Source organism: Cervus canadensis, chromosome 4 (assembly GCF_019320065.1).
Source record: "Cervus canadensis isolate Bull #8, Minnesota chromosome 4, ASM1932006v1, whole genome shotgun sequence".
Taxonomy (NCBI): Eukaryota; Metazoa; Chordata; class Mammalia; order Artiodactyla; family Cervidae; genus Cervus; species Cervus canadensis.
The window spans coordinates 87,947,062-87,973,882 of NC_057389.1; the positions used below are offsets into that span (position 1 = coordinate 87,947,062).

General features: G+C 52.7%; 1 protein-coding gene across 2 annotated transcripts in view; it reads left to right on the forward strand.

Annotated features, from left to right (window-relative positions):
- The window catches only part of KDM4B (lysine demethylase 4B), a 116,341-nt gene that overhangs the window by 3,803 nt on the left and 85,717 nt on the right, over nt 1–26,821 (forward strand). For both annotated transcript variants that reach the window (XM_043466280.1, XM_043466281.1), the window contains exon 2: nt 24,275–24,379. The gene's annotated coding sequence lies outside the window, so the exon portion shown is untranslated. The remainder of the gene's footprint in view (nt 1–24,274; nt 24,380–26,821) is intronic.

A 26,821-nucleotide genomic window follows, 5' to 3' on the forward strand; every position in this document is an offset into this window, starting at 1 on the left:
GACAAGGCGTCCCAACTAGTCTGTCAGTTCCCACTCCAGCTCCCTCGAAGGGCTTTTAGAAACTTGAAAAACCATCTTTCTTCACTCAGGACCCTCCAAGGGCTTCTTCTTGTCCTTGGAAAAAGGGGCCCTCCACTTCCCACCCAGCCCCCATGCCTGCTCCTTTCAGTAGAAACCACCTTGACTACCTTCTCTTCCTGCCTCAGGGCCTTTGCACTTGGTGTTCCCTCTGCCAGGATGCTGTTCGCTCAGGTCTCTACCCAGCTGGCTTCTGGTCATTCAGGACTCAGTCATGAGAGGCCATCCCTGACCCCGCTGCCCAAGTTCACCCTTTTGTCCACCTGTCTCTCTATCCTGCCTTTCCTTCTTTGTATTCAGCACTACCAGAGATGTGTATCAGTCTGTTTACATATTTATTGTCTGTCTCATCCACTAGGGCCTAAGCTTTTCCTGTAAAGGGTTAGAGAGTAATGATTTTCAGCTTGTAGGCTGGACAGTCTCCGTTCTGACCGCTCCTGTCTGCCCTTGTAATACAAAGTACAGAAACCAGTGATTGCGGCTTTGTTCCAATAAAACTTTATTTGTGGTCACGGAAATGTGAATTTCACATACATTTCACATATGATGAACTATCTTTCTTCTGTTGATCCTGCCACCCACCCAACCATTAAAAACCCTTAAAACCATTTGGGGCTTGTGGGCCATACAGAAACAGGAGATGGGTTGGATTTAACCCGTGGGCCATAGGTTGGGCGCACCCACAGTAGGATGCGAGGTCCCCACTGTGGGCACGACATCTGTCTTGGTTGCCGTGTGTACCCCCAGCATCTTGGACAGTTCCTGCCCACAGTGGGTGTTCAGTAAGCATTCAGTTGTTGGATGAATAAGTTTCCATCTTTCCTACAACAAAGTAGAGTTGTACTCTATGTCTTAAAAATGGGTCTTGGGTTGTTTTGAGGAAGTTTAAAGAGCAGGGAATATAAGAAAGTTTTCTGGCCCCAGCCACCAAAACAATCTCAAAATTGAGAAGAGTAGATGTAGGGACTTCCCTGGTGGTCCAGTGGTTAGGGCTCCGAGCTTCCACTGCAGGGGGTGCAGGTATGATCCCTGGTCACGGAACTAAGATCCCGCATGCTGCAAGGCAAAACCAAAAAAAAAAAAAAGCGGATGTAAACAAAGGCAGACATTAATATTTCATGGTTGGCCTTGCCGACCTCTCCAGGGTGTCCCCTTTCTTTCCCCGCAGCAGAAGATTGGGAAGGAGTGTACTTGGCCTAAGCAGTCTGTTTTGATCCGGCAGAGGCTAAGGGTTTAAAAGAAAGACGCTTTTTCCTAATCATTTTGTTTTGTAAGCATCCGACCCACCCTCCTTTGGCCTTCCACGATGGCTTAGTGGTAAAGAATCTGACTGCAGAGCAGGAGATGCAGGAGATGTCGCTTTGATCCCTGGGTTGGGAAAATCCCCTGGAGGAGATCATGGCAACCCACTCCAGTATTCTTGCCTGGAGAATCCCAGGGACAGAGGAGCCTGGTGGGCTACAGTCCACAGGGTTGCAAAGAGTCAGACACAACTGAAGCGACTTAGCACACACACACGACCCACCCTCTCTACCTACATCATTCCCCTTCGGAAAGGACAGCGTGGTTCTAGGCTGCAGCCACCCAGCTGCCCGCCTGCTCGGGGACGCTTGTGGGTATGAGAATTGAGATTTGTAGGGTGAGTAGACAAGGGATGGCTGTGGAGAATTGAATCGGTTGAGTGCCTGTGGCCTTGCTCCCCCACCACGACTTTTGGGAGAGGAGACAGGCTGACGAGTGATTTCCAAGCCGGGCAGATCATTAGCGGCTTAGATCTGGGTCTGTCCCAGGAGTGTTCTGACTTGTCAAGGAAGCATACCGTTAATTTACGGTCATGCCTTCTCCAGCTGATTGAAATAAACAACCTGGAGAGTGTTACTCAGAACTTCTTGGCTTCCCAAAGTTGCTTTTTTTTTTTTTCTGGTCTATGTCTTTCTGTGCCCCTCCGCCATCTCCCTCTTCCTTCTTCCTTCCTGCCTCTCTTTTCTTTTCCTGTGGCTCCCGTGGCCCCGAGGGCACTGATGAAAAGTTTGCCTTGCTATCTTTACCTTGAGGGTGGCCCGTGGTTCTCACAGTGGTCAAGCAAGATCCCTCTGGGCCTTGTGTGTGTTTGTTTAGTGGACAAAGAGTAAGAATCGGAAAGCAAGGCTCTGAGGGTTGCTGCACCCTGAATGGGTCTCTGGTTGCAGCATGGAGCCAGAGGTGATGTGTTTGGCCCCAGCTGCCAGCACTGGTGATCGGTGCTCCAGGTCTCAGACAAGCCTGGAGGGCTAGCTGTGAAGAGGAGATCTGGGGGTAGGCAGGCAGGGTTTGTCCCCAGGCCCACTTCCTTTCTGTGCTTGCCATTGGACCCAAGTGAGGGCTCCTTCTGGGCAGGTAGGGTAGAGGTAGGCCCACTTTCATGGTTTCGTGGCTGCTGGCCCCGATCTCGGGGGAGAGAACGTGGAGAGGAGTGATTCGAGGAGGATGAGCTGGCAGGGGACCTGGAATGGTGCTTTGTGCAGAAGGAGAGCAGGAATCCGGGGGGCCTCTTTTGAGCAGGAGCCAGCCCGAAGCAGCCAGTGGGCTGGAGAGGGGCTGCATGTGAGGCCAGAGCTCAGGACCCTGGCCTGTCTGGGCAACCTGTCTTGCGAGGCGGCAGCCTGGGAGCTGCCCCCAGGATGTTTGGAGGACCCTGGCTGGGCAGCTGGACCGGGACCTGCTCCTAGCATCTTCAGACCCCTGCTCTTCACCCCATCTGTCCTTTACAACCCCCTCCAGCAGAAAGGTCGGCCTCCGCCAGCCGGCTCCCTACCCTGCATGGATCTGATTATCTCGGTCACGAGTCAGGAGCCTTGCTGGTCTCCAGCTTGCGTGTGAGCAAAGGCCCTGGAGCTGAAACTCCTGATTCACTGCTCTGCTCCAGCTCCTTTCCCCAAAGAAGAGGAGGGAGCAGTGAGGAAAGCGAGCTCTGACACCCTCCTGGGAAGGAAGACGTCTCATCTCTTGGCCTCCTGGCTGCTCCTTCAGTGGCCTGTGCCCAGGCTGAGCTGGAGACCAAGGGGCAGCGTCGTTCTGGAGAAACGGGCTCCTCTGCACGTCTAGACCCCCAGGCTGGGCCCCATGGAAGGAAGGGTGGTCGGAAGGCCAGTGGATGAGCTTTGGGGGGGCGGGCGCAGGCAGGACTAGGCTGACCAGAGCTAGCCCCTCCCGGAGCTGGGCTCTAGTGGTCTCTGCAAATATCCAGCCTTGCTGTTCTTCAACCTCGAAGTGAAGACACGAAATCAGACCCTGCAGCAGCCCTTTCCCATGGTCTCAGCCTGGTGGTCAGCAGCTTGGTTTCTCGATCCGACAGGCCTGACTTTATAGCAGACCTGCAGCCATCGGGCGTGTGCTGAGCCTGGGTCCATCTGCATCTTTGCTGTCACCCAGCTAGTGGTCCAGCCCGTGTGCTCATGGCTGGGCGAACTGCATCTCTCTCCTGCCCATAGGTCTCCTGCCCACAGTGGAAGCCTGGAGCCAGGCTCTCGGGACCATCGGGGACAGCAGGGACCGGGGATGCAGAGTGGCCGAGACAGATGCAAACCGAGCACAGGGCCGGGGTGCATATGCTGCTAGGGTGGTGGCCAGCGGGCGGCAGAAGGGTTGCCACCTGGCCTGAGCCTTGTTGTCATGGGCGAAGTAGCACCAGGCGGAGGACTTGGAGGGGGCGCTCGGGCTCTGCCTGGGAGACCCGCCGGAGGAGGCTAGGGAAGCGGGGAGCCCTCCAGCCCCTTAGGCATCTTTGGGGACTCCTCCTGCCAGGTTCCAAGGGTTAAGGAGAAGGGGCAGTAGCTCTGCCCTCAGGGAGTGTAGAGTCTAGTCAGTGAGGCAGGACCGGAGTTGTTTGAGTCATGTGGGGCCACAGAGGGAGCCACAGACGGCTCCTTGGTGACTGGCTCTGGTGTGCTGACCAGACCTCGAGTTTTCTAGGACAGCCGCTCTGAAAATGCGCCTGCCCTGCCTTTTTAAAAATATTTTTTTAATTATGATATTTATCCATGAAATTCGTCCTTTTAAAGGGGACAATTCAGTGGTTTTTAGAACATTTACAGAGTTGTAAACCGTCACCTTTATCCAATTCCAGAACATTTTCCTCACCCAAAAAGAAAACCCCATACTTGTTAGATAGTCACTCCCCATGTCCCTCTCCTCCTTGGCAACCAGGAACCCACTCTCTGTGTCTGTGGATCGGCCGGTTCTGGACGTTTCCCATCAGTGGAGTCACACCCTGTGTGTCCTTCTGTGTCTGCCTCTCTCACTGAGCATCATGTCCTCAGGGTCCATCAACGTGGTAGCGAGCCTCAGGGCTTCTGTGCTCTCCGTGACGTGGTGATGCTCCCGTGTGTGGGTGGACACATTGCGTGTTCACTACTTGTTGTGGGGAGCTAGTAGTTTCTACTTTTTCCTGCCCCTTCTTTTCTGAACCATCTCAGAGTTTCAGAATTTCAGGGCTGGGCATTCAGAATGCTCACCCAGTGCTCTGCCTTCCCAACCCCCCGACGCCCGGCGCGATCCTTTCCAGGACTCTGCGCCCTGCTCCCCCCCATCTTGTGCATGTATGGTCAGGGGGTTTGAACACAAGCTGCTTCCTGGGCCACTTCCCTTTCCTGGTCTGCTCGCCCCGGCCATGGAGGGGTTGTGGGTTGGGTCTTAGAAGGCAGTCCCCTGGATTGTAAATATACCCACGGCCCCCACAGAGCCCTGTGAAGCCTACTAGCCTGCGAGCAGAGTCCTGCCCAGGCTCCCTTGCCTCCAGGGAAAGCACCGTCACCATGCTGGGTGATTCGGAAATGCAGCTGGCTTCTCCAGGGACCGCAAGGGGCCGGACGGGGTGTGGCTTCATAGCCGCACACAGCACAGCCAGCCAGCTAGCTTCGGTCCTCCCACCAGTCACAGGGACAGTGACGTGTATGAGAGACTTGCTGTCCCCTCCCCCAAGCAGAGAATATAGGAGACCTGGGGGGTCTTGAGTGCCAGGGAGCTAGCTGCTCGTGGCACTGGGAGGACCCTGTGGGAGACACGCGTGGATGCTGACGGAATGTCACTGGTGGAACGGCAGACTGTACGGTGCCCACCCCCCCGCCCCCGCCAGGCACCGAAACAGGCTTGAATGTGAAAACTGAAACGACAGAACCCTCAGAAGAGGAACAGGTGAAAGTGGAAACAGTGGCTTTTCTGAGGCATTGCTGCCCAGTAAAGATGCAGAGCGAGCCCCGTGTGTCCTTTACAGTTTTCTCAAAGGTGAGGTGAAAGGAAGCAGGAGAGATTAATTTGAATAATGTATTTTATCGAACCCAGTATACCTCAGAATGTTACCGTTCCAACGTGTGATCTTTATAAAAATTGTTAATGAGCTGTTTTTCTCTCCTTTTCTTGTGGTGCTGTCTTCAACATCCTGTGTACATTTCACATCTTGCGTTGGCCCTGGGCGAGCTGAGCGCTGGGGTGGTGGGGATGCTATATATGGGGGTGCTCATCCCACACCCCATTCCCACCTACCTGCTCAGTCCATCAGAAGTTCTGGATCTGTTAGCTTCTAGCTGGGGAGACCAGAGAGACCCAGGAGAAAGCAACTAGGGGTGAGTGCAGCGGCCTGGCCCATAGGATGTTGGCTGGAGGGCCAATCCCCATGGGCGGGGTGGCCTGGCCTGGGCCTCAATCCTTCCCGTGGACCATTGTACTCAGCCTCTCCTCTTTAACCTTGTCCCGCTCAGGTCAGAGCTCAAGGCAGTGTGTGTGTGGCATGGGTGCTGGCTGTCCTGGGGGCTTTCAACTTGGGGCTCAGGGTGGTTCTGTGAGGAGAACTGTAGGGACTTGGGGTGCTGCTTTGGCTGTGGGAAAGCTGCGACCTGTGTACAAGCAGAGTTCGGCAGTCACATCCCAGAGCTCCAGACACTCTTAAGTGGCCTGAGGTCTCAAGGTAGGACAGCCAGTGAGATCGGCCACTGGAGGCTGGTACCCATGTGCTTGGCTTGCCTGGGCTTGGATCCCGCCTCTGCTGGGTGTGTGCCCTTACCACCAAAGTGGGGGTGACAGTGGAGAGCTCTGCTTCAAGGGTGGATGAGATTTAACTGAGTTAATCCATGGAAATCCTTCAGTGAAGTAGTTCCCGCCCCAGGGGCACTCCTGCCCCCAGAGGACACTGGGTGATGTCTGGGAACATCTGGGGTTGTCACGACTAGTAGGGGCTTCTGGCATCGGGTGGGTGAAGGCCAGGAAGACTGCTTAGCACCCCCTAGGGCCCAGGGCGACCCCTATAGACAGTGACGGGCTCTGATGCCACTGTCTCTCCAGCCCAGGGAGAGCCTTCAGAGGTGACAGCAGCGATTTCCCTCTGGGCCTCTGCCTTTCCCTGACTGTGACTCAAGACGTTGCAAGAGGAGTTTCTAAAATCACTTTCCATCCTGGAATAACCTGTGTTTTCACACTGCTGTTCCGTATTCGTGCAGGGAGGAAAGTGCAGGAACAACGGAGATTACTCAAAGGCACCTTGAAAACAAGCTGGTCTCTTCTCTTCCTGGAGCTTCTTTATGTTAAAGGGGTGTGGGTGAGAGGGTTTGGCTGGGGTGTTCTGGACTGGGAAGCTGGGGTGGTGGTCCCTCGGGCGGCTGGACTGGAGGCAGCCAATCCAGAGCTCAGAGCCCCTTGGCCTGTCCCGCACGCCTCATCCAGGGTCCTCATCCGGTGACTTGGGGTTTGCTGTGGGCCACCTGGCTGAGGACGGGGGTCCTGGGTGAGTGGTGTACCCCTGGGCGGGATGGTGGAGTTTGCAGATGGGCTCCAGGTGAGGAGGAGGACTGGGTTAGGCGTCCTTGGAGCTGTTGTTTCGGGTTCCAGGATCTGCTCCTGAGGCCCCAGGTCTCCCCGTGTTGGTTAGTTTAGCCTTTAGCCAAGAGAAGGGCTAAGAACTTTGGACTGACCAAGCCAGAGTGGCTCTTTTTCTAATAAGCCTGCAAGAGAGATAGTCATTGTAAAAATAATTATTTTCCCCATGTAGGCATCAGCAGTTACAGTGAGGCAAAACCAAGTCAGTGAAGGCTGCCCTTGGTCCCTGCTGAGTCCCTGATGTGCGTCCAGGGGGCGGTGTGGAATTGAGGGTCTCTGTGTGCTGCCGGGATCCAGTGGTTGGCTTGGAGGGGTGGGGGGCGATAGGACATTCTTGTGACCCCGAGAGGCTCCGACAGTGGCTGGGGAGGCGGGGATCCGCGTGTGGGACCGGTGATGTGGCCCTGGGACCGACACGCAGGGGTCTTGTCTCACAGGCTGGGCGCCCGACCCCAGCACGCTCTGGATCAGTCGGGGGGCAGGGAGTGGGCATTGCTAAGTGACCTACCCCACACTCACCACACAGGGGAGAGAGCCTGAACCCATGCTCCCCTTCTGCCTGTAGTGTTGGCTGAGAATGTTTGTCCCCCAGACCTGTGGTTTTATCTGAGCCTCACTGGGCTTCTGTGAACTTGGATCAGGGCCATGGAGATGGGCTTGAGTGGAGAGAATGGCCCAAGAGTGACCCTCTCTGGAACCTACCAGAACCCTCGTCTGTCTGCCCCCATAGATCTGCATCCAGGGTTTTCTCCCTGGGTACGGAGCAGCCCCGCAGCCCTCCCCTGGGGTAGAGAACCCTTGCTAGCATCCCCTAAATGCTGCTGTGGTGCCCTGGGGGCATCATCCCCTTGCGGCTCTCAGATGAGCTTGGCGGGAGGGGGTCGGGAGCAGTGATGGCCTGAGTGATGGGACTCAGTAAATAGTCTTCCTTGAAAAGTGTGGCTGTGCTGGGGTCCCCTAGCGCCCCTGTGTACAGAGACCCCTAGCTGTCCAGGCTCTTAGGAGGGCCAGGGGACTTGAGGGGGGGGGGTGGATCAGCTTCTCCAGGGGTTTCTTGGGCCTTAGCCCCAGGCAGTGCTTGGTTTGGAGTCTAGAGCCCCAGCTCAGAAAGTGACCTGAGCTCCTGAAACCTGTCACTGCCACCAACTTTGGGTCCCTGTGTCCTCGCATGCCTCCTTGTTAGGTGATAGCGAGCTTTAAACGGGGTGTGTGCATTAATAAGTGCTGGTTTTCACCCCTGGTTGCGGCTTCATCTCACGGGGGCTGTGGTGGAGGAGACAGCAGGCACGCACAGCCTCCGTGGCCTGGGCAGTGCTGTCAGCTGGCCAGCTCTGCGTCAGTCCTACAGGCCAGGAGCCCAGGAGCCGGCAGGGAGCAGTGGCCCTGTGTGTGATGGGGACCAGGGAGAGGTCCGATCACTAAAGCTCTGGGTGGTGCTTCCTTCATGGTGCACAGGGAAGGCCCCTCCCAGGTAACATTTGGGCAGAGATTGAATGACTTGAAGGGATAAGAAGCTCCGCGTGGAAGCACAGAGCATGTGCAAAGGTCCTGAGGTGGAAATGCTGGGGAGGCTGCTGTGAGTGGGAGTGAGTGAGTGTGTGTGGAGTGTCAAGCTCAGCTCCCCTGGGAGGTCGAGGTGTGGTCCGCGTGCCCGGCCCAGGGGCAGGCTTGGCTCCTGGGCCACATTTGCTCGTCCTGTTGGTTGAGTCAGCCAGGTGTCCCTTTGTTGTTCTCCCTTTTAAATCTTCTCATTTGGGAAGAGTTGAGACCTTGCTATTGAGCAGATCATTTTCACATGGAAGCAGGGATTTTGAAATGGAGAAACCTTTGCAGAACCCGGGGTGCTCCCTCCCGCCATCTCAAATGCTGTTTTTAACACTGTCGTTCTTCCTGGCAGTGCTTCATGGCAGTCCCCTGTCTTGTTATGATCTATGTTGTGAAAATACTCTGCTAGTTGTTTCGGGGAAGACATCAGATGAGATGGCAGCAGTCCTGATGGTGGGACATCTCTGAAGGAGATTCGTGTATCCGAGTGGGGAAGGGGTCAATGTTGTTCCCTTTGTTTTATTTTTTAAGACTCTTTATTACGAGGAATTTGAACACACAGCAAGGTGCATAGCATCAGATAACCCCGAGTACTCGTCACCCAACTCCAGACCATCAGCCTGCGTGGCAGTCTGCCCTTCTGCCCATGATGGATTAGCCCCTGTATTTTTTTTTTAACATTTTAAAAAATTTATTTAGACCGTGCCATGCAGGTTGTGGGATCTTAGTTCCCGGACCAGGGATGGAAACCATGCCCCCTGCAGTGGAAGCTCAGAGTCCTAACCACTGGACCAGCAGGGAAGTCCCAAAACATTTTGTTTTTAAAGAATTATGGGGGTTTCCCTGGTGGTCCAGTGGTTAAAACTTTGCCTTCTAATGCAGGAGGTGTGGGTTCAGTCCCTGGTTGGGGAGCTTAGATAAGATCCCACATGTCTCCTGACCAAAAACCAAATCATAAACAGAAGTAATATTGTAACAAATTCAATAAAGACTTTAAAAATGGTCTGCATAAAAAAAAAAAGAAAAAGAAAAAGAGAGTTGTAGACTCCCAAGAAGTTGCAAAACATAGAACAGGGTGGGTCTCATGTACTTTTCCCCTGGTGGTGACATTTTGCATGACCAGAATCCACTGTCAAAACCTGGGAACTGGCATCGGTATAGAACACTACAGACCTTACTCAGATTTCACTCATTTTGGCATGAACTCATTTTTGTGTGTTTCTGTGTGATACCACCACCCGAGTAGATTTGTGTAACCATCATCACAATCAAAATACAGAGCTGTCAAAAAAAAAAAAAAAAAAGCTACAGAGCTGTCTTATCAATACAGACTAGCTCCCTCTTGCTCCTTCCTTAAAGCACCTCCCCTCACAAGTTCCCACCCTCAGCCCTCAGCAACCACGGTCTGTTCTCCAGGTCTGTAGCCTCGTCATTTTGAGAGATTTAGGGAATTGTAGGTAACCTTTTGGGATTGGTTTTTTTCACATGAGATCCATCTGAGTTGTTGTGTGTATCCACATTCCATTCCTTGTTCGTTGCTCAGTAGCACTCTAATTATCGAGTATTGTTATTTAAAAAATATTTATTGTTTGTTTACTTGGCTATGTTGGGTCTTAGCTGTGGGTTCTTTGTTGTGGGACGTGGGCTTTGTTGCCCACTTCCGCTGCACTGGAAGGTGGATCCTTAACCACTGGACTGCCTGGGAAGCCCCTCCAATATTATTTTATCATCTTTTTTATTTCTGTAAGGTGGGTGGTGGTAGTGATGTCCCATCTGACATTCCTGATTTTAGCAATTTGAGTCTTCTCTCTCTCTTCTTTCTCTTGATGTTTCTACCTAAAGGTTTGTCAGTTTTGTTGATCATTTCAAAGAACCAACTTTTGGTTTAGTTCATTTTCTGTTTTCTATTTCTGTTTTGTTAATTTCTGCTCTGATCTTTGTTATTTCCTTCTTTCTGCTTGCTTTAGGTACCGTTTGCTCTTCTCTTTCCAATGCCTTAAGGCAGAAGTTTAGATTATTGATTTGAGAGCTTTCGTCTTTTCTTCAAATAGACAGCTATACATTTCCCTCCCAGTTCTGCTTTTGGCTGTGCTGTATAAGTTCTGGTTTGTTGTGTCCTTGTTTTCATTCACCTCAAAGTATTTTTTAAAAAATATGTATGTATTTGGGTGCGTCGGGTCTTAGTTGAAGCATGCAGGATCTACCTTGCGTCATGTGGGCTCTCCCGTTGCAGCGCACCGACTCTCTAGTTGTGGCGGAGGCTCCATCGTATGTGGGCTCAGTCATTGCTGGAGGTCAGGCTGCCCATAGAAGCTGACTGGTCTGCGGCCCTGATTCTGCCTTGGGATTCCACATCTGGGTCAGCGTGTCACACCCACATGGAGGTGGGTCTTGGGGGTTAAGGAGTGCCCGCTACAAGGAGTCCCAGGTCAGCCTCGAGATAAATTTGTGGCAGGCCAGCGAGCTGGTGGGGCTCTGACTTGGATGTTCACTGTGGCTCTTTCTGTGAGAGTCCAGGTGGGCAGCTTGGTGGGTGGAGGTCAGGATGGCTCTGGGCAGAGAACCAGGGGCAGATAGAGTGGGCGCCTCTGGTCACTGACATCATGGGCGGCCACAAAGTTCTGGATACATTCAATTAAAGCTTCATAATAGCGTCAGAGTTTTGATCAGAAAGTTGGGGAGCTCTCATGATTCTGTTTTTTTTTTTTTTTTTTCCTTCTGGCTTGGTGTTTTTAAAATTTAATTTTTATTTATTAAAAAGCTATTTATTTAAGTGAGTCTTAGATGCACCCTTGGGATCTGTGTTGTGGTGCTCCACCTCTCTAGTTGTGTTGTGAAGGCTTGGTTGTTGCGTCTCATGGGCTTAGTTGCCCAGCTGCATGTGGCATCTTAGTTTCGTGGCCAGGGATCAAACCCCTGTCCTCTGCACTGCAAAGTAGATTCCTAACCACTGGATCATCAGGGAAGTCCCTTGGTATTTTGTTTAATAGCAGGTTATTAAGTATCATTCACATCCACACAATCCACCCTTTTAAAAGTGTACAGTTCAGTGGTTATTAGTGTATATAATGTGCTGTTATATATACATATATATATACACGTACACACATACATACATACAGGGATGTGCGACAATCACCACCCTCGAATTCTAGAATGTTTTCATCACTCCAGAAGGAAACTCCGTACCTGTTAAACAGTCCCTGTCCATTCCCCCCTCTTCCTTGGCAAGCATGAACCCACTCTGTGTCTCTCTGGATCAGGCTCTTCTGGATGTTTCCCATCCGTCTAATCACAGAGTCCCCCAGCAGATCTGTCTGTCTGTGGATTTGCCTGTTAAGAGTGCTCTATATAGAGAGAATCACACCCTGCGTGGCCTTTGGTGTCTGGCTTCTCTCTCTTGAGCCTCGTGTTCTCAGAGAATCTGTGTTGTAGTGAGTGTCAGTGCTTCTCTGCTTTCCTGGCTACGTAATGTTCCACTGTACAAACAGACCACATTTTGTTTATCTGCTCACGCATTGATGAACATTTGGGCTGTTTCCACTTCGTTTGGCTATTGTGAATAATGCCTGCAACACATCATACATTCATGTGCAAGTTTTTGTGTGGACACAAGTTTGATTTCTCTTGGGTAGACACCTAGGAGTGGAATTGCCGGGTCAGATGGAAACTGTGTTTGAGGCTTTAAGAAACTGCCAAATTGTCTTCCTGAGCGGCTGCACCCCGGTCCAGTCCTACCAGCCATAGACGAGGGTTCCAGTGTGGTTTGGTGTTTTAAATCTGAATTAGGTTGGGGACCATGATCATTTTGGTTTATTCCCAGACACTCTGCCTCTTTACCCTGAGGTCAGCTCCTGTCCACCCAGGTGGACCAGCCAGGGAGCTGCTGGAGGGACGGGACCCTGGGTCCCAGGCATAGCCCTCCAGGCGGCTCTGAGTCGTCTTTGTTTTTTAAGAAGTGACACGTAAGTGTTGTCAGTAGAGACAGAAGCCTGTGTGAATTACATGTTTACCCAGGTCCTGCCCCCCAGAGAGACCCCTTCTTGGTGTCGACTGTCTGGTTATCGCTCTGTGTCCGGTAGACATCTTTCTAGCTCATCAACTCCACGTTCCTTCATTTTGTGTGAGTGGGTATGATTTTCTTACTGCTGCTTCTCTCTCTCTCTTTTTTTTTGTTTTAATAATTTTTTGGTTGCATCTCGAGGTATGTGTGATTTTCGTTCCCTGCAGGGTGGAAACTGCACCGCCTGCACTGGAAGCGCAGTCTTAACCACTGGACCACCAGGGAAGTCCCACTGCTTCTCCTCTTAACTTGCACTGAGATTATTTGATTTTTCTCTCTAACACTACGGTGAACACCTTGGCTGCTGTCTCCTCGAGGCAGACTCCATGAGCATTGTTGCTCAGGCTCCTTTTCCGTCTTGGACAGTGTTTCTCAGTTGTCCCCAGAAAGCTCGGCTGCATGGACACTCCTGCAACAGCTGGGGGCTCTCGTCATCCTGGTGACAGCCCCTGCTTTTGTCCCTCCTAATCTGTCACCTCCTAGTCAAGCTGTTTTAGAGTTGCCAGTTCATAGCCATCACCCACATATTAAATTGGGGTATTTGTTTTTTGACTTATAACAGGGATGTTCAGCCTCAGCACTGTCGATACGTCTAAGCCGGATCCTTCTGTGGGGGCTGCCCTGGGCACGAGGGGGTGTTGAGCAGCGTCCCTGATCCCCACCTCCTCCATACCAGGAGCCTCTTCCCTCCCCCCGTCGTAACAACCACAGATGTCCCCGGATGTCACCAATGTCCCCTGGGGACAGTCGCCTCTGGCTGAGAACCAGTGTTCTGTTATAACCCTTTCTATATTAGGGCTATTAGTGTCTTTTGTGTTATACACTTTTTGTCAGTTTCTCATTTCTTGTCCAACTTTATTTTTGATGTGTTGTTACATAGAATATTTTAAAGTTTATTGCCAAATTTGTCCTTTCCTTTAAAGCGCCTGGTCTTGTGACCAGCCCAGAGAGGTCTTCCCTTCCTTAAGATTACCACAACACTAGTCTACTTTTTTTCTCCTCCATTTTTCCAGTTTTAGAAGGATCCGGTCTGGAGGCACCAGCTGGGGCCTGAGCTGCGTATTTTTCCATGTGGCTCCTGGCTGGGCTGGTCTGTGTGAGCTGATGAGGCTCACTGTTAGGACTGGGATCCTGAGCTGGCTCCTCTGGCGCTGGCTGTGTGATGCCAGCTGCCCCGTGCCTCAGCTTGCTCATCTGTGAAACGGGCAGTGACAGCAGTACCTGCTTCTGAGGATCTTGGGGGCTGCTTGGACGTGCCTGGTGCTTAGAGCTGGCCTGCACCTGGTGACCCGGGTCCCCATCGTTGGCCTTTTCATCTGTCCTGGTCATCCCTGACCCTCACACCAGCTCCGAGGGACGCCCCAGGCAAACTCTAGAAGGATAGTGATGTTCAGGAGGTCAGGGGGCCCATCCAGGGTCCCCGCCTGGGGCCATGGATGATGGGCAGGGGCCTCTCTGGGCATGGAATGTGTGTACACATTCATCCTCCAGCCTCACCCCGCGCCTACACAGATGCCCACAAGATTAGAGGCACATTTGCAGAGAAATAGAAAGATGATTCTCTTAACGATTACTTTTTTAAGTGGTTAGTCATGGAGTGTCTAAGACCTACACACACAAATAGAGAATGGGCTGGTGTTGAGCGTCTGCCAGGTGTGGCCTTCTGGCCAGGCAGGCTTGCCGGGGCGCCCCCTCCCAGGGCACTGGCATCCGCCCCTCTCTCTGTGTGGTGCCTGGCCCTTGCCCGGGCTCTGGGCCAGGGGGACAGGTGGCCTTCACCCAGGCTGCCTCCCTGACCCCCCGAGCCCAGTGAAGATGTAGGTGGGCCGGTAGGCCGTGTTCTTCTCCACGACGTTCCGAAAGCAGGTGCTGGCAGCCTCCGGGGCTCGCTGGCCTTTCGCCCACATGCTTCCTTTTATTTTTATCTTTCCAAGCCAAGTGCTTTCTTTCTCTTTCTCTTTCTTTTTTTTGAATCAAATTATTTGGGGATGTGATTTCAGTTTTCCAGAAAAGTCACAAGAATGGCACAAAGAATTCCCAGATGCCTTTCACCCTGTTCTCTAGTTCTCTACGAGTTCGCCTTTCAATTTGTTGGCTATTATTCCTTTTTTGTTTTTTTTGGTCTCTCTCTCTGCACCTTTTTTCCTGAACTGTTCCAGATACACATCTCTTTACCTCCAAACACCTCAATGTTCATTTCTTCTGAACAAGGGATGCTCTTAATCACATCATCAAAATCAGAAAGTGAATTCTCAGAGGAGAGTCTGGGTTCACACACTGCATTCATCTGTCACGTTGCTTTCATTTCTGCTCATCCGGGTCAGTTTCCGCATCTGCCCTTCAAGCTCATGGCTTGGGCGTCGGGAGAGTTCAGGCCTGCTGTCCTGTGGCGCGTTGCATGCTGTGGCTGTGTCTGGCGGTTCCCCCGTCTGTCAGGAATGTCCCGGAAGCAGTATGGAGTCCTTGGTGCCTGGAGCCCACTTCTGTTGACATCAGCCTGGCCCAATAGGGTAAGGGTGTGTCTGCCAGGTTTCCCCACCCTGAAGTCACAATTTTATTTATAATTGATAAGTTTCTTGCGGCAGGTCGTTGGGGACCGTGTAAACATGCTGTTGTTCCCCAGACAATCACTGTTTGTTTGGGTAGCCATCATTAATTCTTTTTTAAAAAATTAATTAATTAATTGGGCTGCGCTGGGTCTTAGTTGGTCTTAGTTGTGGTATGTGGGATCAGGTTCCCTGATGGGGGATCGAACCTGAGCCCCCTGCATTGAGAGGGCGGAGTCTTAGCCACTGGACCACCAGGGAAGTTGCAGTCATAGTTGATTCTTGCAAAGTAGGGGATCGTGTCATTTCACCACTTCCTTCTGCACTTGTTAGTCGGCTTTCTCCTGGGAAGAGCAGCTGTCTCTTCATCCGCACTTGTTTGATGGCATCAGCGAGGCCGTGTGCATCCTCACCTGACTCTGGGTTGTAACCCACGGCTGGGTTTGGTTTCGGTTATTCCAGTGGTCCCAGATCCACCCGGGGCGGGACTCATCACCTTGTGGCTCCTTGTGTCCTTCTGGCAGGTGCCCACAGCCTCTGGGCACTTACTGCCCTGCTTTGGGGCCTTAGCTCCGGGCTTGAGCGCTTCTCCAAGGAGCCCTGGTTCTTCTTGTTGATGGTGCATTTAGAAACCAAGACCTGGGTATTTAGGGTGCTCACTGCCAAAGGGGTGTCTCTGCTTCGGGGCCTTCTCGCCTGGGAAATACATGTGTAAATAAATATACACATGCATATTGTATCTGTGTATGTATACCACACAGACACTACATCCATTTCTGCTTTGGCACACACACACTAGTGCCCATGGGTTCACGCCGACACCTGCACTTCCAGCCGTCCGTGCGGGCTGCGTGCCAATCTCCCCTTTCCTGTTCTGTAACCTCTGACTCTGTCCCTGAGAACCCTGCGTCTCCCACAGTAAAAGAAGGCTCTGGAGTAAGTCAGTATTTATCTTGATCTCCAAGGCATATAGCTCAGAAGCCATGCTTAAAAGCCACATAGGCTCGTTATTCCTTTTCCTCATCCTTGTGGTTGTGTTATTTACTTGAAATTTGGTTTGGTTTGCTTCTGTTTGTATTTCATTGTAGGATACCTGTCCATCCCAGTTCTTGTTGATTTCATTCATTCCCTCTTACATTCAGTATGTGGGACATAGCATGGTTCAAGGTCAGAACTGTGCAGAAAGGTGTCTGGAGAGATGTCAGCCGCTCCTCCCCCCCCCCCCCCACCAGGAACCATCTCATTAGCTTATGTCTCTCATTAGCTTTTGTCTCAGAAGAGCAGACTTTTTTTTTTTTTGGCTATGCAGCATGGCTTGTGGGATCTTAGTTCTCTGACCAGGGATTGAACCCACTCCCTCAGCAGTGGATGCGCAGAGTCCTAACCATTGAACATCCAGGGAAGTCCCATGTATGTTTTTTCATTCATGAAAAGTGCCACAATGGGTTCTCTGGTTCAGAAGATAAGCACAGGTGTTAGCATCCGCCAGGGTCCCTCCCAGGAGGGCTGATGGGTTTGTTCCTCCCGCAGCACTGAGAGGATCTGGGCCCTCAGCCTCACCAGCAGGGGCCTCTGTTCTGTTTAGAACAGACCTGCTGTCCTGCGCCGTCAGTATCAGGGTCTCTGTGTAGTTTCAATTGGCATTTCCAAAAATGAGGAGTGAGGTTGAGCATCACCTAATGTGTGAAAAGCCAGTTTGATATCTTTTCTGTGAATACTCTGTTGATGCTTTTCACCCACTTTTCAGTTGGATTTGTGCCCTTTCCCCCTAATTTTGTAAATTTAGTAATAATATGTCTTAGGGAGCCCTTTGTAGCATGTGTTACAAACATGTAATCTGAGTTTCCTGGGTGCATTTTGGCTTTTTAATGGTGGTTTAAATTTTTTTTGAGATAGTCAAATTTACAGATCTTTTGTTTTTTCTTTTGGCTGCACTGAGTGGCATGTGGGATCTTAGGTCCCTGACCAGGGATCGAACTCGTGCCCCCTGCATTGGAAGTTCAGTCTTAACCATTGGACTGCCAGGAAGGCACCTGAATCTTTTCTTCTATTGCCTCTGGATTTTGCGCTGTCGTTGGAAAGCCTTTTCCTCCGTGAGGTTTCCTCCGTGTTTTCTGTCAGTGCTTGTGTGGATCCTCATTCCTCGTGAGTTCCTTGTGGACCTGACTTGACCTTTTTCCCAGTGGTGGCCCCCGTCCCAGCCCCATTGTTTAAGTTCCGTCCTTCCCCAGTGCTTTGAGATGCCACCCTGCCTCCCCAGCCCCCGGAGGCGGTCACCCTCTGGAAAGCGGTGTGCACGCACCCCTCTCTGCGGCGTGCAGCACACGTACTGTGTGCCCCTCAGGACTTGGTGGGTCACTTCCGTGTGTTTCAGGCCCACGAAATCCGGGCCTGCTGCTTGCTCAGAAGTCTGTTTCTTAACACCCTCCCCACCCCTAGTCACCAGGCCCTTGAGCTCCCAGCCCTGCAGGGGCCGGTCCTGCAGAGGAGCCAGGGTGGACAGGGAGGCCGTGTGTCCAGGTCATGAAAGCCTGAGGGCAGCCTGCTGGAAGGGGGTGGGGGTATTTTTTTTCCAAAAAAGAGATGTTGCCAGACTGCCCTTGGGAGAGGTCCTGGGGGCCTGTCATCGGATCTGCCTTCCTGGTCCTGCTGAGGCTCCTAGGTGACGTGGCCCAGGACAGCTGCCATTTATGAGGGTGTACCGTGTGCCAGGGTTCTCGGGTGCCTCTGTCTGTGGTCAACACCACAAGCAGGCCGTGGTGCCCCACTTGAGAGACGAAGAGTCTGAAGCACAGGGATTCAGAACTTGCTCCAGGTCGTGTGATGGGTTGGGACCAGGCCTCTGGGGATCTGTGCTGGTCCCCAGAGCCCTGCTGTGGTCTCTAGAGAGTAGAGAAGGATGCACCGCGGGAAGTGCGATTGTGAAACTGTATGTAAAGCTCTGCCACGTGAGAGTGGGCTCCAGAGGCCGCCTCTGGGGTGTAGCTTCTTTTTGTCCTTGGCTCCATTGCTGCACCATCTAGCGTCTTCTCAGGTCCTTGTTTACTGCTTGTAGATCTTCCAGGAAGTGTCCATTTAAGTCCTTTACCCACTTATGAATCAGACTTTGTCTTTGTTGTTGTTGAACTGTAACAGCGCTTTATATATTTTGGATGCAAGTTCCTTTTGAGATCTAAGGTTTGCAGATATCTTCACCTCTCCTGTGGGTTGTCTTCACCTTCTTGATTATGTCCTTTGAAGCACAAAGTCAGTTTGTTAATTTTTTTCTTTAGTCACTTGTGCTTTTGCTGTTATATCTTCACCATTGTCTAATCCCAGGTCACAAAGATTAATTCATGTGTTTTCTTCTCAGTTTTCATGCTAACATTTAAACCTGTGAGTTAATTTTGAGTTAGTTTCTGTCTGTGGTGTGAGGTAGGGGTCCAGCTTCATTCTTTGGCATGTGGACATCCAGTTGTCCCATCACCATCGTGGAAAAGACTGCTCTTCACCCCTTGGACAGTCTTGGCAACCTCATTGAAAACCAGCTAACTTGACATGTTTATTTTTGGACTGTCCACTCTCGTCCACTGAGTGCTCTGTCCATCCTGAGGCCGGTACCACATTGTTTTAATCACTGTGGCTTTGTCGCCCCAAGTTATTTTATTTTATCATTAATTTATTTGGCTGCCCAGGGTCTTAATTGCAGCAGGCGGGATCTTTGATCTGTGTTGTGGCATGCAGGATCTTTAGTTGCAACATGTGGAATCCAGTTCCCTGACCAGGGATTGAACCCCGGCCCCCTGCTTTGGGAGTGTGGAGTCTTAGCCCACTGGACTACCAGGGAAGTCCCCCAAATTATTTTATATCTAGTCTCAGGGATGGATGTTAAAGAGAAACGATACAGTTCTTATGCCTCCAGGTGATGAAATGAGAGTTTCCCTAGTGGGGATCCAGACAACCCAGGGGACCCACCTCCTCTCTGAGCCATCACCACTTCCACAGGGGCATTTTGTTGTCCATAAGGACACAGGATCTGGTGAGATATCTGTGCAAGAGAGGCTCTTCTCCCAGGACGTGAAGGCTGATGAAAACGCTAGCTTTTTAGGTCTGTCAAACGGGAAGCACTGGGAACTCGTGTTCAGCAGGTTGGGTCTTTAATCGGCCCTGAAACTGGACTGCAGGCTGGTGTCAGCTGGCTTCTGCTTTTCTTAGAGGTTTGGATCTTTTGACAGCCAGGCTCTCCTCTTCCAGCTAAGACCCGCTGTGCAGTGAGCTTCAGAGGAAGGAAATAGAGGTGGTTATGTTTTTAAAGTTTTTTTGTGTGTGTGCTTTTGATACTTTATTTTGAAATGATTTGAGAGGCATTGAAATGTTACAAAGAAAGCAGGGGGAGTTCCCTGTGTTCCTTTCAGCCTTGCTTCCCGGATGCTAACACCTGATGGGACTGCAGAAGGATGCCCGGAAAGAGTGATAACAACAACTTCAGATTTGATTAGGGTCCCAGTGCTTGACCCTTGACCTCATTTCTGCTCAGGACCCCACAGTGAAGGCGTCAGGCTCCTTAGACTCCTCAGGGCCAAGGCTGTTTCTCGGTCTGCTTGTCTCTCATGACCTTGACACTTCTGCAGAGCGCTGCTTGGGGGTTTTGTAGCACCCCTCACCTTGGCTTGATTTCTCACGGTTACACAGAAGTTGTGCATTTGCGGGAGGCTGCCCGGGGGTGACGTGTTGATGTGTCTCCTTGCCTGTGGGGTCAACCTTCACCCCTAGGATAAGGTGGCCCTGGCTGGGATTCTCTGATGTGAAGTTTCAGGTTTTCCCGCTGGGACCTCGAGACAGCGCACCTATTTCTTATCAAATATTTGCATGTCGATTTCCGCGTCCACTGTGGATTTTCCTGGCAGCAGTGGGTCACTGTGTGGATCTCACGGTGCATTGCATTTATGTTGCCTGCATTGCTTCTGCATTTATGAACTAGAACACTTTTTTTTTTCCTTTGATATTTATTGACTTGACTGTGCCAGGTCTTAGTTGCAGCCCTTGAGATTTTCAATTGTCCTTGTGGCGTGAAGGATCTTTAGTTGCGGCTTGTGGGATCTAGTTCCCTGACCAAGGATCAAACCCAGCCCACCTGCATTGGGAGCCTAGAGTCTTAGCCACTGGACCACCAGGGAAGTTCCTATGAAGTAGAATTCTTCTGTAGAGGACAGCTGTCCCTTCTTCCCCTTTGCATTACATTTTGAATTTCATACCTAAGGATGGGCGTGTGTTTACAGTATCCTGTGGGTTATAGTCCAGGATGCTAGCTGTTCATCTTGTCCTCATTTTTGTTATTGGGGACCCCCATCTTTTAGGAGTGTTTGCACCCTCCCTGCCCCCACAAGGTGCTCCAGCTCACCTTGTATTTTCCCTGCCCCCGCCTTGCACTTGATGGTCTCTTCAGGAAGCCCTGGTTCCTGCTGTAGGGGAGGGTGTTTAAAAGCCGACATCCAGGTGCTGATATGGGTGGCATGACTTCCCGGGCCCTTGGGTCCACACAGCCTGGAACTGTGAATGTGCATCCCTGCACAGGGGACATCTGTGCTTATTTCTGTATTTTCTATGTATATTTTTCAAAAGCCCTTGAGTTCATGCTGCTTTGATGATGGAGGCTCCGGGTGGCCTCCTTGCCCCGTGGTGGGTGCACAGAGCCCCTGCAGGCCAGGCTGAGTGACAGGAAGCTCCAGACCCCTTTTGAGAGCTTCTCAGGTCTCATGGCCAAGGGCAGAGCAGGCTGAATTGGGCCCTGAGCCCTCCTGGGTCAGGTAACACACAGGCGCAGGCTTCCTGCCTTTCTGGGCAACAGATGCTGGTCAGTTCGTCATCTTTCAGACCCTGGGCCCAGCTCCAAGGTCACGTGGGTGGCGTGGGTGGCTCCACCTGAGGGCCAGCCCTGGGTGGCCCAGGGTTGGTATAGGACCAGGGGCCAAGGTACCCCTGTGGGGTCTCCAGAGATGCCAGCAGTCGGTGGCAGTTCCGGTGCCCCAGCACGTGGGGACAGCTGGCTCGTCCCTTGTTCTGCCGCTTCTTCCCTGCCCCACCTGCCTGCCCTGTGCGGAGGGCGGAGGAGGAGGTGAAGGAGGAGCCACCAGCATCTGGGGCTTTGGCAGGTGGCTCCAACAGCGACATCATCTGATCGCCGCATGGCGCTTTTTAAAGGAGAAATGGTCAGACTGCGCCTCTTTGAGGTGATGGTGTCTGAGGCCTGGGGTCACTGCCTAGCCTGTCACCTTGCTGCCTACCCCCGCCTACCAGACACCCTCGTCTGCCTGGAGTTCTGTCTTCAGCACAGGCTTTCCGGCCCTGCCAGCTTGTACAGCGGGAGACACCAGGCCTTTCTGTTCTGTTTTCCTTAAAAAAAAAAAAATTACTTAGACTTTAATTTTTAAACAGTTATAGATTTGTAGAGAAATTGAAGCTGGTAGGGCAAGTTCCCTGTACCCTGACCCCAACACCCAGTCTCCAGTTACTGTGTATTACGTGAGGTGAGTGCGTTTGTTGCAATCCATGAACCTTATGGAGACTTTCTTGTTGACTAGGGTCCTGCTTCATCCAGCTTGCCCCATGTCTCCCTGGTGTCCTCTTCTGTCCCAGGACCCTGATCAGGACCCCTGTGATGTTCAGACATCCCATCTCCTCAGGCTCCTCTGGGCTCTGGTAGTCCTCAGACTTTCTTTGTTGTTAATGCCCTTGACAGCTTTGAGGAGGACTGGGGTGGGAGACTTCCCTCTGTGGGAGTTTGGTGTTTTTCTCATGGTGACACTGGGGCGCTGGGTGTGGGGAGGGGGTGAGGGGCCATCTCATCCATCATCTTGGGGTGACTGCCATCAGCATGACTCTTCCCTGCTGGTGTTGACCTGGGTCCCTGGGCTGAGGTCATGCTGGTCAGGTGTCTCCACTGTAGAGTCATGCCTCCCCTCTTCCCATGCTGTCCCCTTTGGAAGGAGGTCACCGTGCCCAGCTGACACTTAAGCCCCCTCTGATTCCTTAGCCCTGGCTCCCCTTTGCCAGGTTGGCTGTGGCCCTGATGGTGACAGGCTGGCCACGGTGTCCTCAGCCCTTGTGGGAGCAAGAGAGCCTAGCCCTGCGTGGACAGAGGTCTGGGTGGACAGAGGCCTTGCCTTGCCTGTGGCCGGAGAACTGAGCCTTGACCTCAGCCCCAGAGCTTCCAGCCTCCTCTCCTGGGGTCAATGCTGTCATCCCCCAGAGCATGACGGCAGGAGGACCCATGGTCTCGGTGACCTTGCAGCCATGGGTGGCAACGGACTGGGGTCTGTCCAGCCGAGGACCACAGGCTCAGGCGGTCTGTGCCTAACTGCCAACATGCTGCCGGGTTGTCATTGTCCTCTGGGGAGAGTGAGTGCCAAGAGGCAGTGACAAGTGACAGGGGAGACACATGGTCCATTAGACATGAGTGAGGGGGGGTACCTGTGGGCATTGGGAGTGAAAGGGCCCCCTCCTCTGTTGTCAGGGGGATGCGTGTGGAAGCTGCCGGGTCAGATTCTCTTTGCTACTGTAACAAACGACCACGGACACAGTGGCTTAACACAGCGTGAGTCTGTCATCTCACTTCCCTGGAGGCCGGAAGTCTGACCCGGGTCTCACTGGGTTGGGACCAAGGCCTAGGCAGGGCTGGATTCCTCCTGGAGGCCCCAGGGGTGAATCTGTTGCTCTCCATTTCCAGCTTCTAGAGGCGCCATGTTCTCGGCTGGTGGGCTCTTGTCTTCAGAGCGCATCGCTGTGACCTCTGCTGACTCTGACCTTCTTACCTCCCTCTCCGAGGGACCCTTGGGTGACATTGGGCCCCCTGATAACCCAGGAGCATCTGCTATGTCAAGATGCTTATTCCTGTCTGCGGTCTGTTGCCACCGAAGAGAGCATAGTCACAGCTCCCAGGGACCAGGTTGGGAATGTGCCGGGGGCCATAGTTCCGCCAGGCACAGCCGCGTGGGGGCGGGGAGGGGGATGCCAGAGTAATCGAATCTCCAGACACCAGCTCTTGTTGCTGGCGGGGCAGGTGGCAGCCGGGCAAGTGGGAGAGGCCAGGGAGCCCTTGGGATCTCACGTTGCCATGGGCGGCTTAGCAGGTTCAGAGGTGGCGGCAAGCACCCGAGGCTGGTAATTCCACAGCTTGGTGTGGCCTTTCAGCCCTGGAGGTGGGACCTGTTAGAAGGCAGTTAAATCAGGACTTCCCTGGTAGGCCAGTGGTTAAGACTCCACACTTCCAGTGCAGGGGGCACAGGTTCAATCCCTGGTGAGGGAACTAAGATTCTACATGCCTTGTGGCTCAACCAAAAAAAAAAATGTACAGAAGACCATGACATCAATTTAGTGGGTTGTGCCCAATAATTTTAGTAACCCAATTAAAATAAGAAAATGTCAACAGGCATTGTCTATTGAAATGGTGTTTGTGGGACTCATGCTATTTAAAGCTACCGCTGAGTTGGGGAAGGTACGGGGGACCTAGTTCCATGCAGCCAGGACCCCAGGACCCTAGGACCTAGCTGCCCAGCCCAGAAGGTCAGCCCCCAGTGACCTGTCCAGCCTTGAGCAACATGTGAGACATCACTGTTGCAGGGAGGGTCTGGCAGCCCCCAAGCCCAGGTGTCTGGAAAGTGGGGGTGGGGAGGCTGGACTGTTGGGGGCCCTGGGGCCACACCCCGTGTTTGGAATCTTGATCCGGGGTCCATTCAGCAAATGTCCCTGAGCCCAGCTGTGAGTGCCATGGTTGGGATCCTGTGCTCCGTGAGGGTCTCAGCTACACATGGCTGCCCCTGGGGGTGTAGATGGCAGTCACTGCGTGGCAGTTCCCGTCCGACTGTCTTCCTTCAGGGGCACCTTCCCTGCCTGCGGGGTTCCCGAGGAGGCAGGACTTTGTGTACATCTCCCAGGAGTGTCTGTACCCTAAGGCTTCCAGAAACTTCTTGGGTCTGATGCGATTGTTCACGGAGACCCTTGCTTCCTCAGCTGATGTTTAGGAGCTGAGTGTAGACTGGGCCGTTTTCGGGAGGCGTAGTGGGGAAGGTGCTCATGGTTGTGGATTTTCATGTCCTTGGAAACATCTGAACAGAGGCAGGCATCCCTGGGCTACATGCAGCTGCGAGGTTCATAATTTGGAGTTAAGATCCAGCAGCTATCAGTTTCGTTCACCGTGCTTTTATTCTGTGCGTTTTAGAAACCATCGCCATTGCTGAAACCCAGCAGAAACCCTAAGAGAAGCCACTTACTGGACTGTTGTTCTCTGCGGCCTCACTCCCCACGACCGACCAGGAACCGTGAAGTAAGTGGTGTGTGGTTCTGTCCCCAGGGCTGCTGGTGGAGAAGGTGGCCCTGTTTAGTTCTGAGTTCCTGGGGTGTCCAGGGACCTGATGCCCCAAGAGGAGCCCAGACCCCTCAAGGTGGTTCTGCTGGGTGGGTCTGTTCTCCTGTGGGCTCCATGTCTGCACATTGGCCCCTCGCTTCTAGAAGCCCTGAGAAGCCTCGTGCGTTTCGGGGGCACCACCAGGCTCGCTCCGGATGAGCAGCCCTGTCTGCGTCGTGTCCCTGGGTGGGACGCCATGTCTGGCTTCACCAAGGGGCATATTCACCCCACCCCAGTCATGGGGAGGGGAGGGTCTCTAAAAATGAAGGATTATTTTTTGAATGCTTTGAAAAGAATCCTGCAGCCCAGCTGCTTCTGAGTTTCAGCTCCAGGGTTTCCACCTTCTCCCGGACTTTTCTAATTAACCAGGGACAGAGGGTTCACAGAGGGTGGCCTCTGAAGGTAGCCCAAGGGGATCACTAGTGATAGGAGAGGGTACAGCCTGAGCGTCTCTGATCAGCACCCATGGGTGGGGAAGGATTCAGGGTGGGACGAGTGGCCCCATGCTCCAGGCCACAGTGAGGAAGGCTCGTGTTCAGTGTTGACCTTATCTGGAGGCTCCTACCAAGGCCTCGTGGCTGATGAGGGCCTAGCATGGACTAGAACGTGGCCTTGTGTGTTCTACCATGATTTAGGAACCCAGGAGTTGGGCTGTGGAGCTCGGGTTCCCCTCTCCCTGGGGTGGCGTGCAGGTTTTGCTCCTTAGAGGGTAGCTGTCAGGCCTCTGAGTCTGGGGTATGGCCTGAGGACTCCTTGGCCCACTGTCTGTTCTTGTAAATAAGGTTTTATTGGTGTGTAGCTGCATCTGTTCATTGATGTCTCCCTTCTCACAGTGGTGGGATTGAGTGGTGCCCAAGGGGCTCTGTGGGCAGCCTCATGATGGGCACATCCTTTTCAGAGGGTCATGACAAGGAGAACTTTTTTTTTTCAAAGTTCAAACAGATACTGAAGATCAGGAGCAGAAGGTGGTCTTAGTCCAAGTTTTTTGGTGGAGAAATGAGATAAATGTTTCTTGTTTGCTCCTGTCATTTTGAGCAAAGGCCCTGACCCTAGGGTACATGTGACTGTTGATTCACTTGCCGCCTGCAGTTTGGCGGGGGGGTACTTAAGTGGAAAGACTGGGTGTTGAACCAGGACACCCTTATTGCCTGAGTTGCCTGAGGTTGTGACCATGACCACTCCTTTCATGGGGCTTTGCCCCACGTGGCTTATTGAGGTTTCTGTGGGCCAGTGCTGCTGGCCCTGCAGCATCATCCGAGTGTGTCGGTCTGACCCTCGCTGTTCCCGGGTGGTACGTGCTTGCTCTCGGATCAGCCAAGGGGCTCTGGGAATGTGGAGGACGGGCTGGACCTGGGGATAGAGCTCCAGGGCGGGACCTCTGCCTGCGGTGTTACACAGCCCAGCTTACAGCTCACACCTCCTGACTCCTCCCCACAGCTCAGCCGAGTGGCAGGGGGACTGATGAGGCGACACCCTTGTACCTGTGAGTCCGCCTGCAGGAGCCTGGCTCCGACGTGAAGATGCAGGCCAAGGTCACCCGGAGGGGAGTGGCTAGAAGCAGCTCCCAGGGCTTTCTGGGGCCTCAGGCTGTGCCTGTGAGTCAGCTCTGCAGCCAGAGAGAGACTCGAGGCCCTGTGCCTGGGGTGCTGTCCGTGTCTGCGTGGTGGGAGGACAGAGGGGGTCGGGGGGTGGCATTGCAGACCGCTGAGTATTGCTTGGTCTTCTTCCTGGTTTTCTAGAAACTTCTGTCTGAACGAGTGGGCACAGATGCTTGACCTTGCAGGCCACCCCTCACAGCCGCGGTCCCAGGTGGCAGGGGCGTGGTGACTATTACTTATTTCTTTCTGGGATGGATTTTTTTTTTAATATTCTTTTTAAAAAATTTATTTTTGGCCCCGCTGGGTCTTGGTTGCTGAGTGCATGGTTTTCTCCAGTTGCAGCGAGCAGGGGATACACTTTGATGCAGAGCGTGGGCTTCACATTGCGGAGCACAGAGCGTGGGCGCATGGACTTAAGTAGTTGCGTCTCATGGGGCTTAGTTGTCCAGAGGCATGTGGAATCTTCCAGGACCAGGGATCCAACCCGTGTTGCCTGCATCACGAGGCAGATTCTTAACCACTGACCTACCAGGGAAGCCCTATGTGATGGATTTTTCTTGTGTTTGAGGGAGGTGGAATAGTGCCCCCCAAGATGCCCAGGCCCTAATCATGGGACCTGTGAAGATGCTTCCTGACATAGCGAGAGGATCTCACCGGCTGGGACGACGTTAAAGATCAGGAGATGGGTGCTCAGCCCAGGTTATCTGAGCTGTCTGATGTCATCACAGGAGTCCTTCTAAGAGGGAGATGGGTTCAGAGAAGG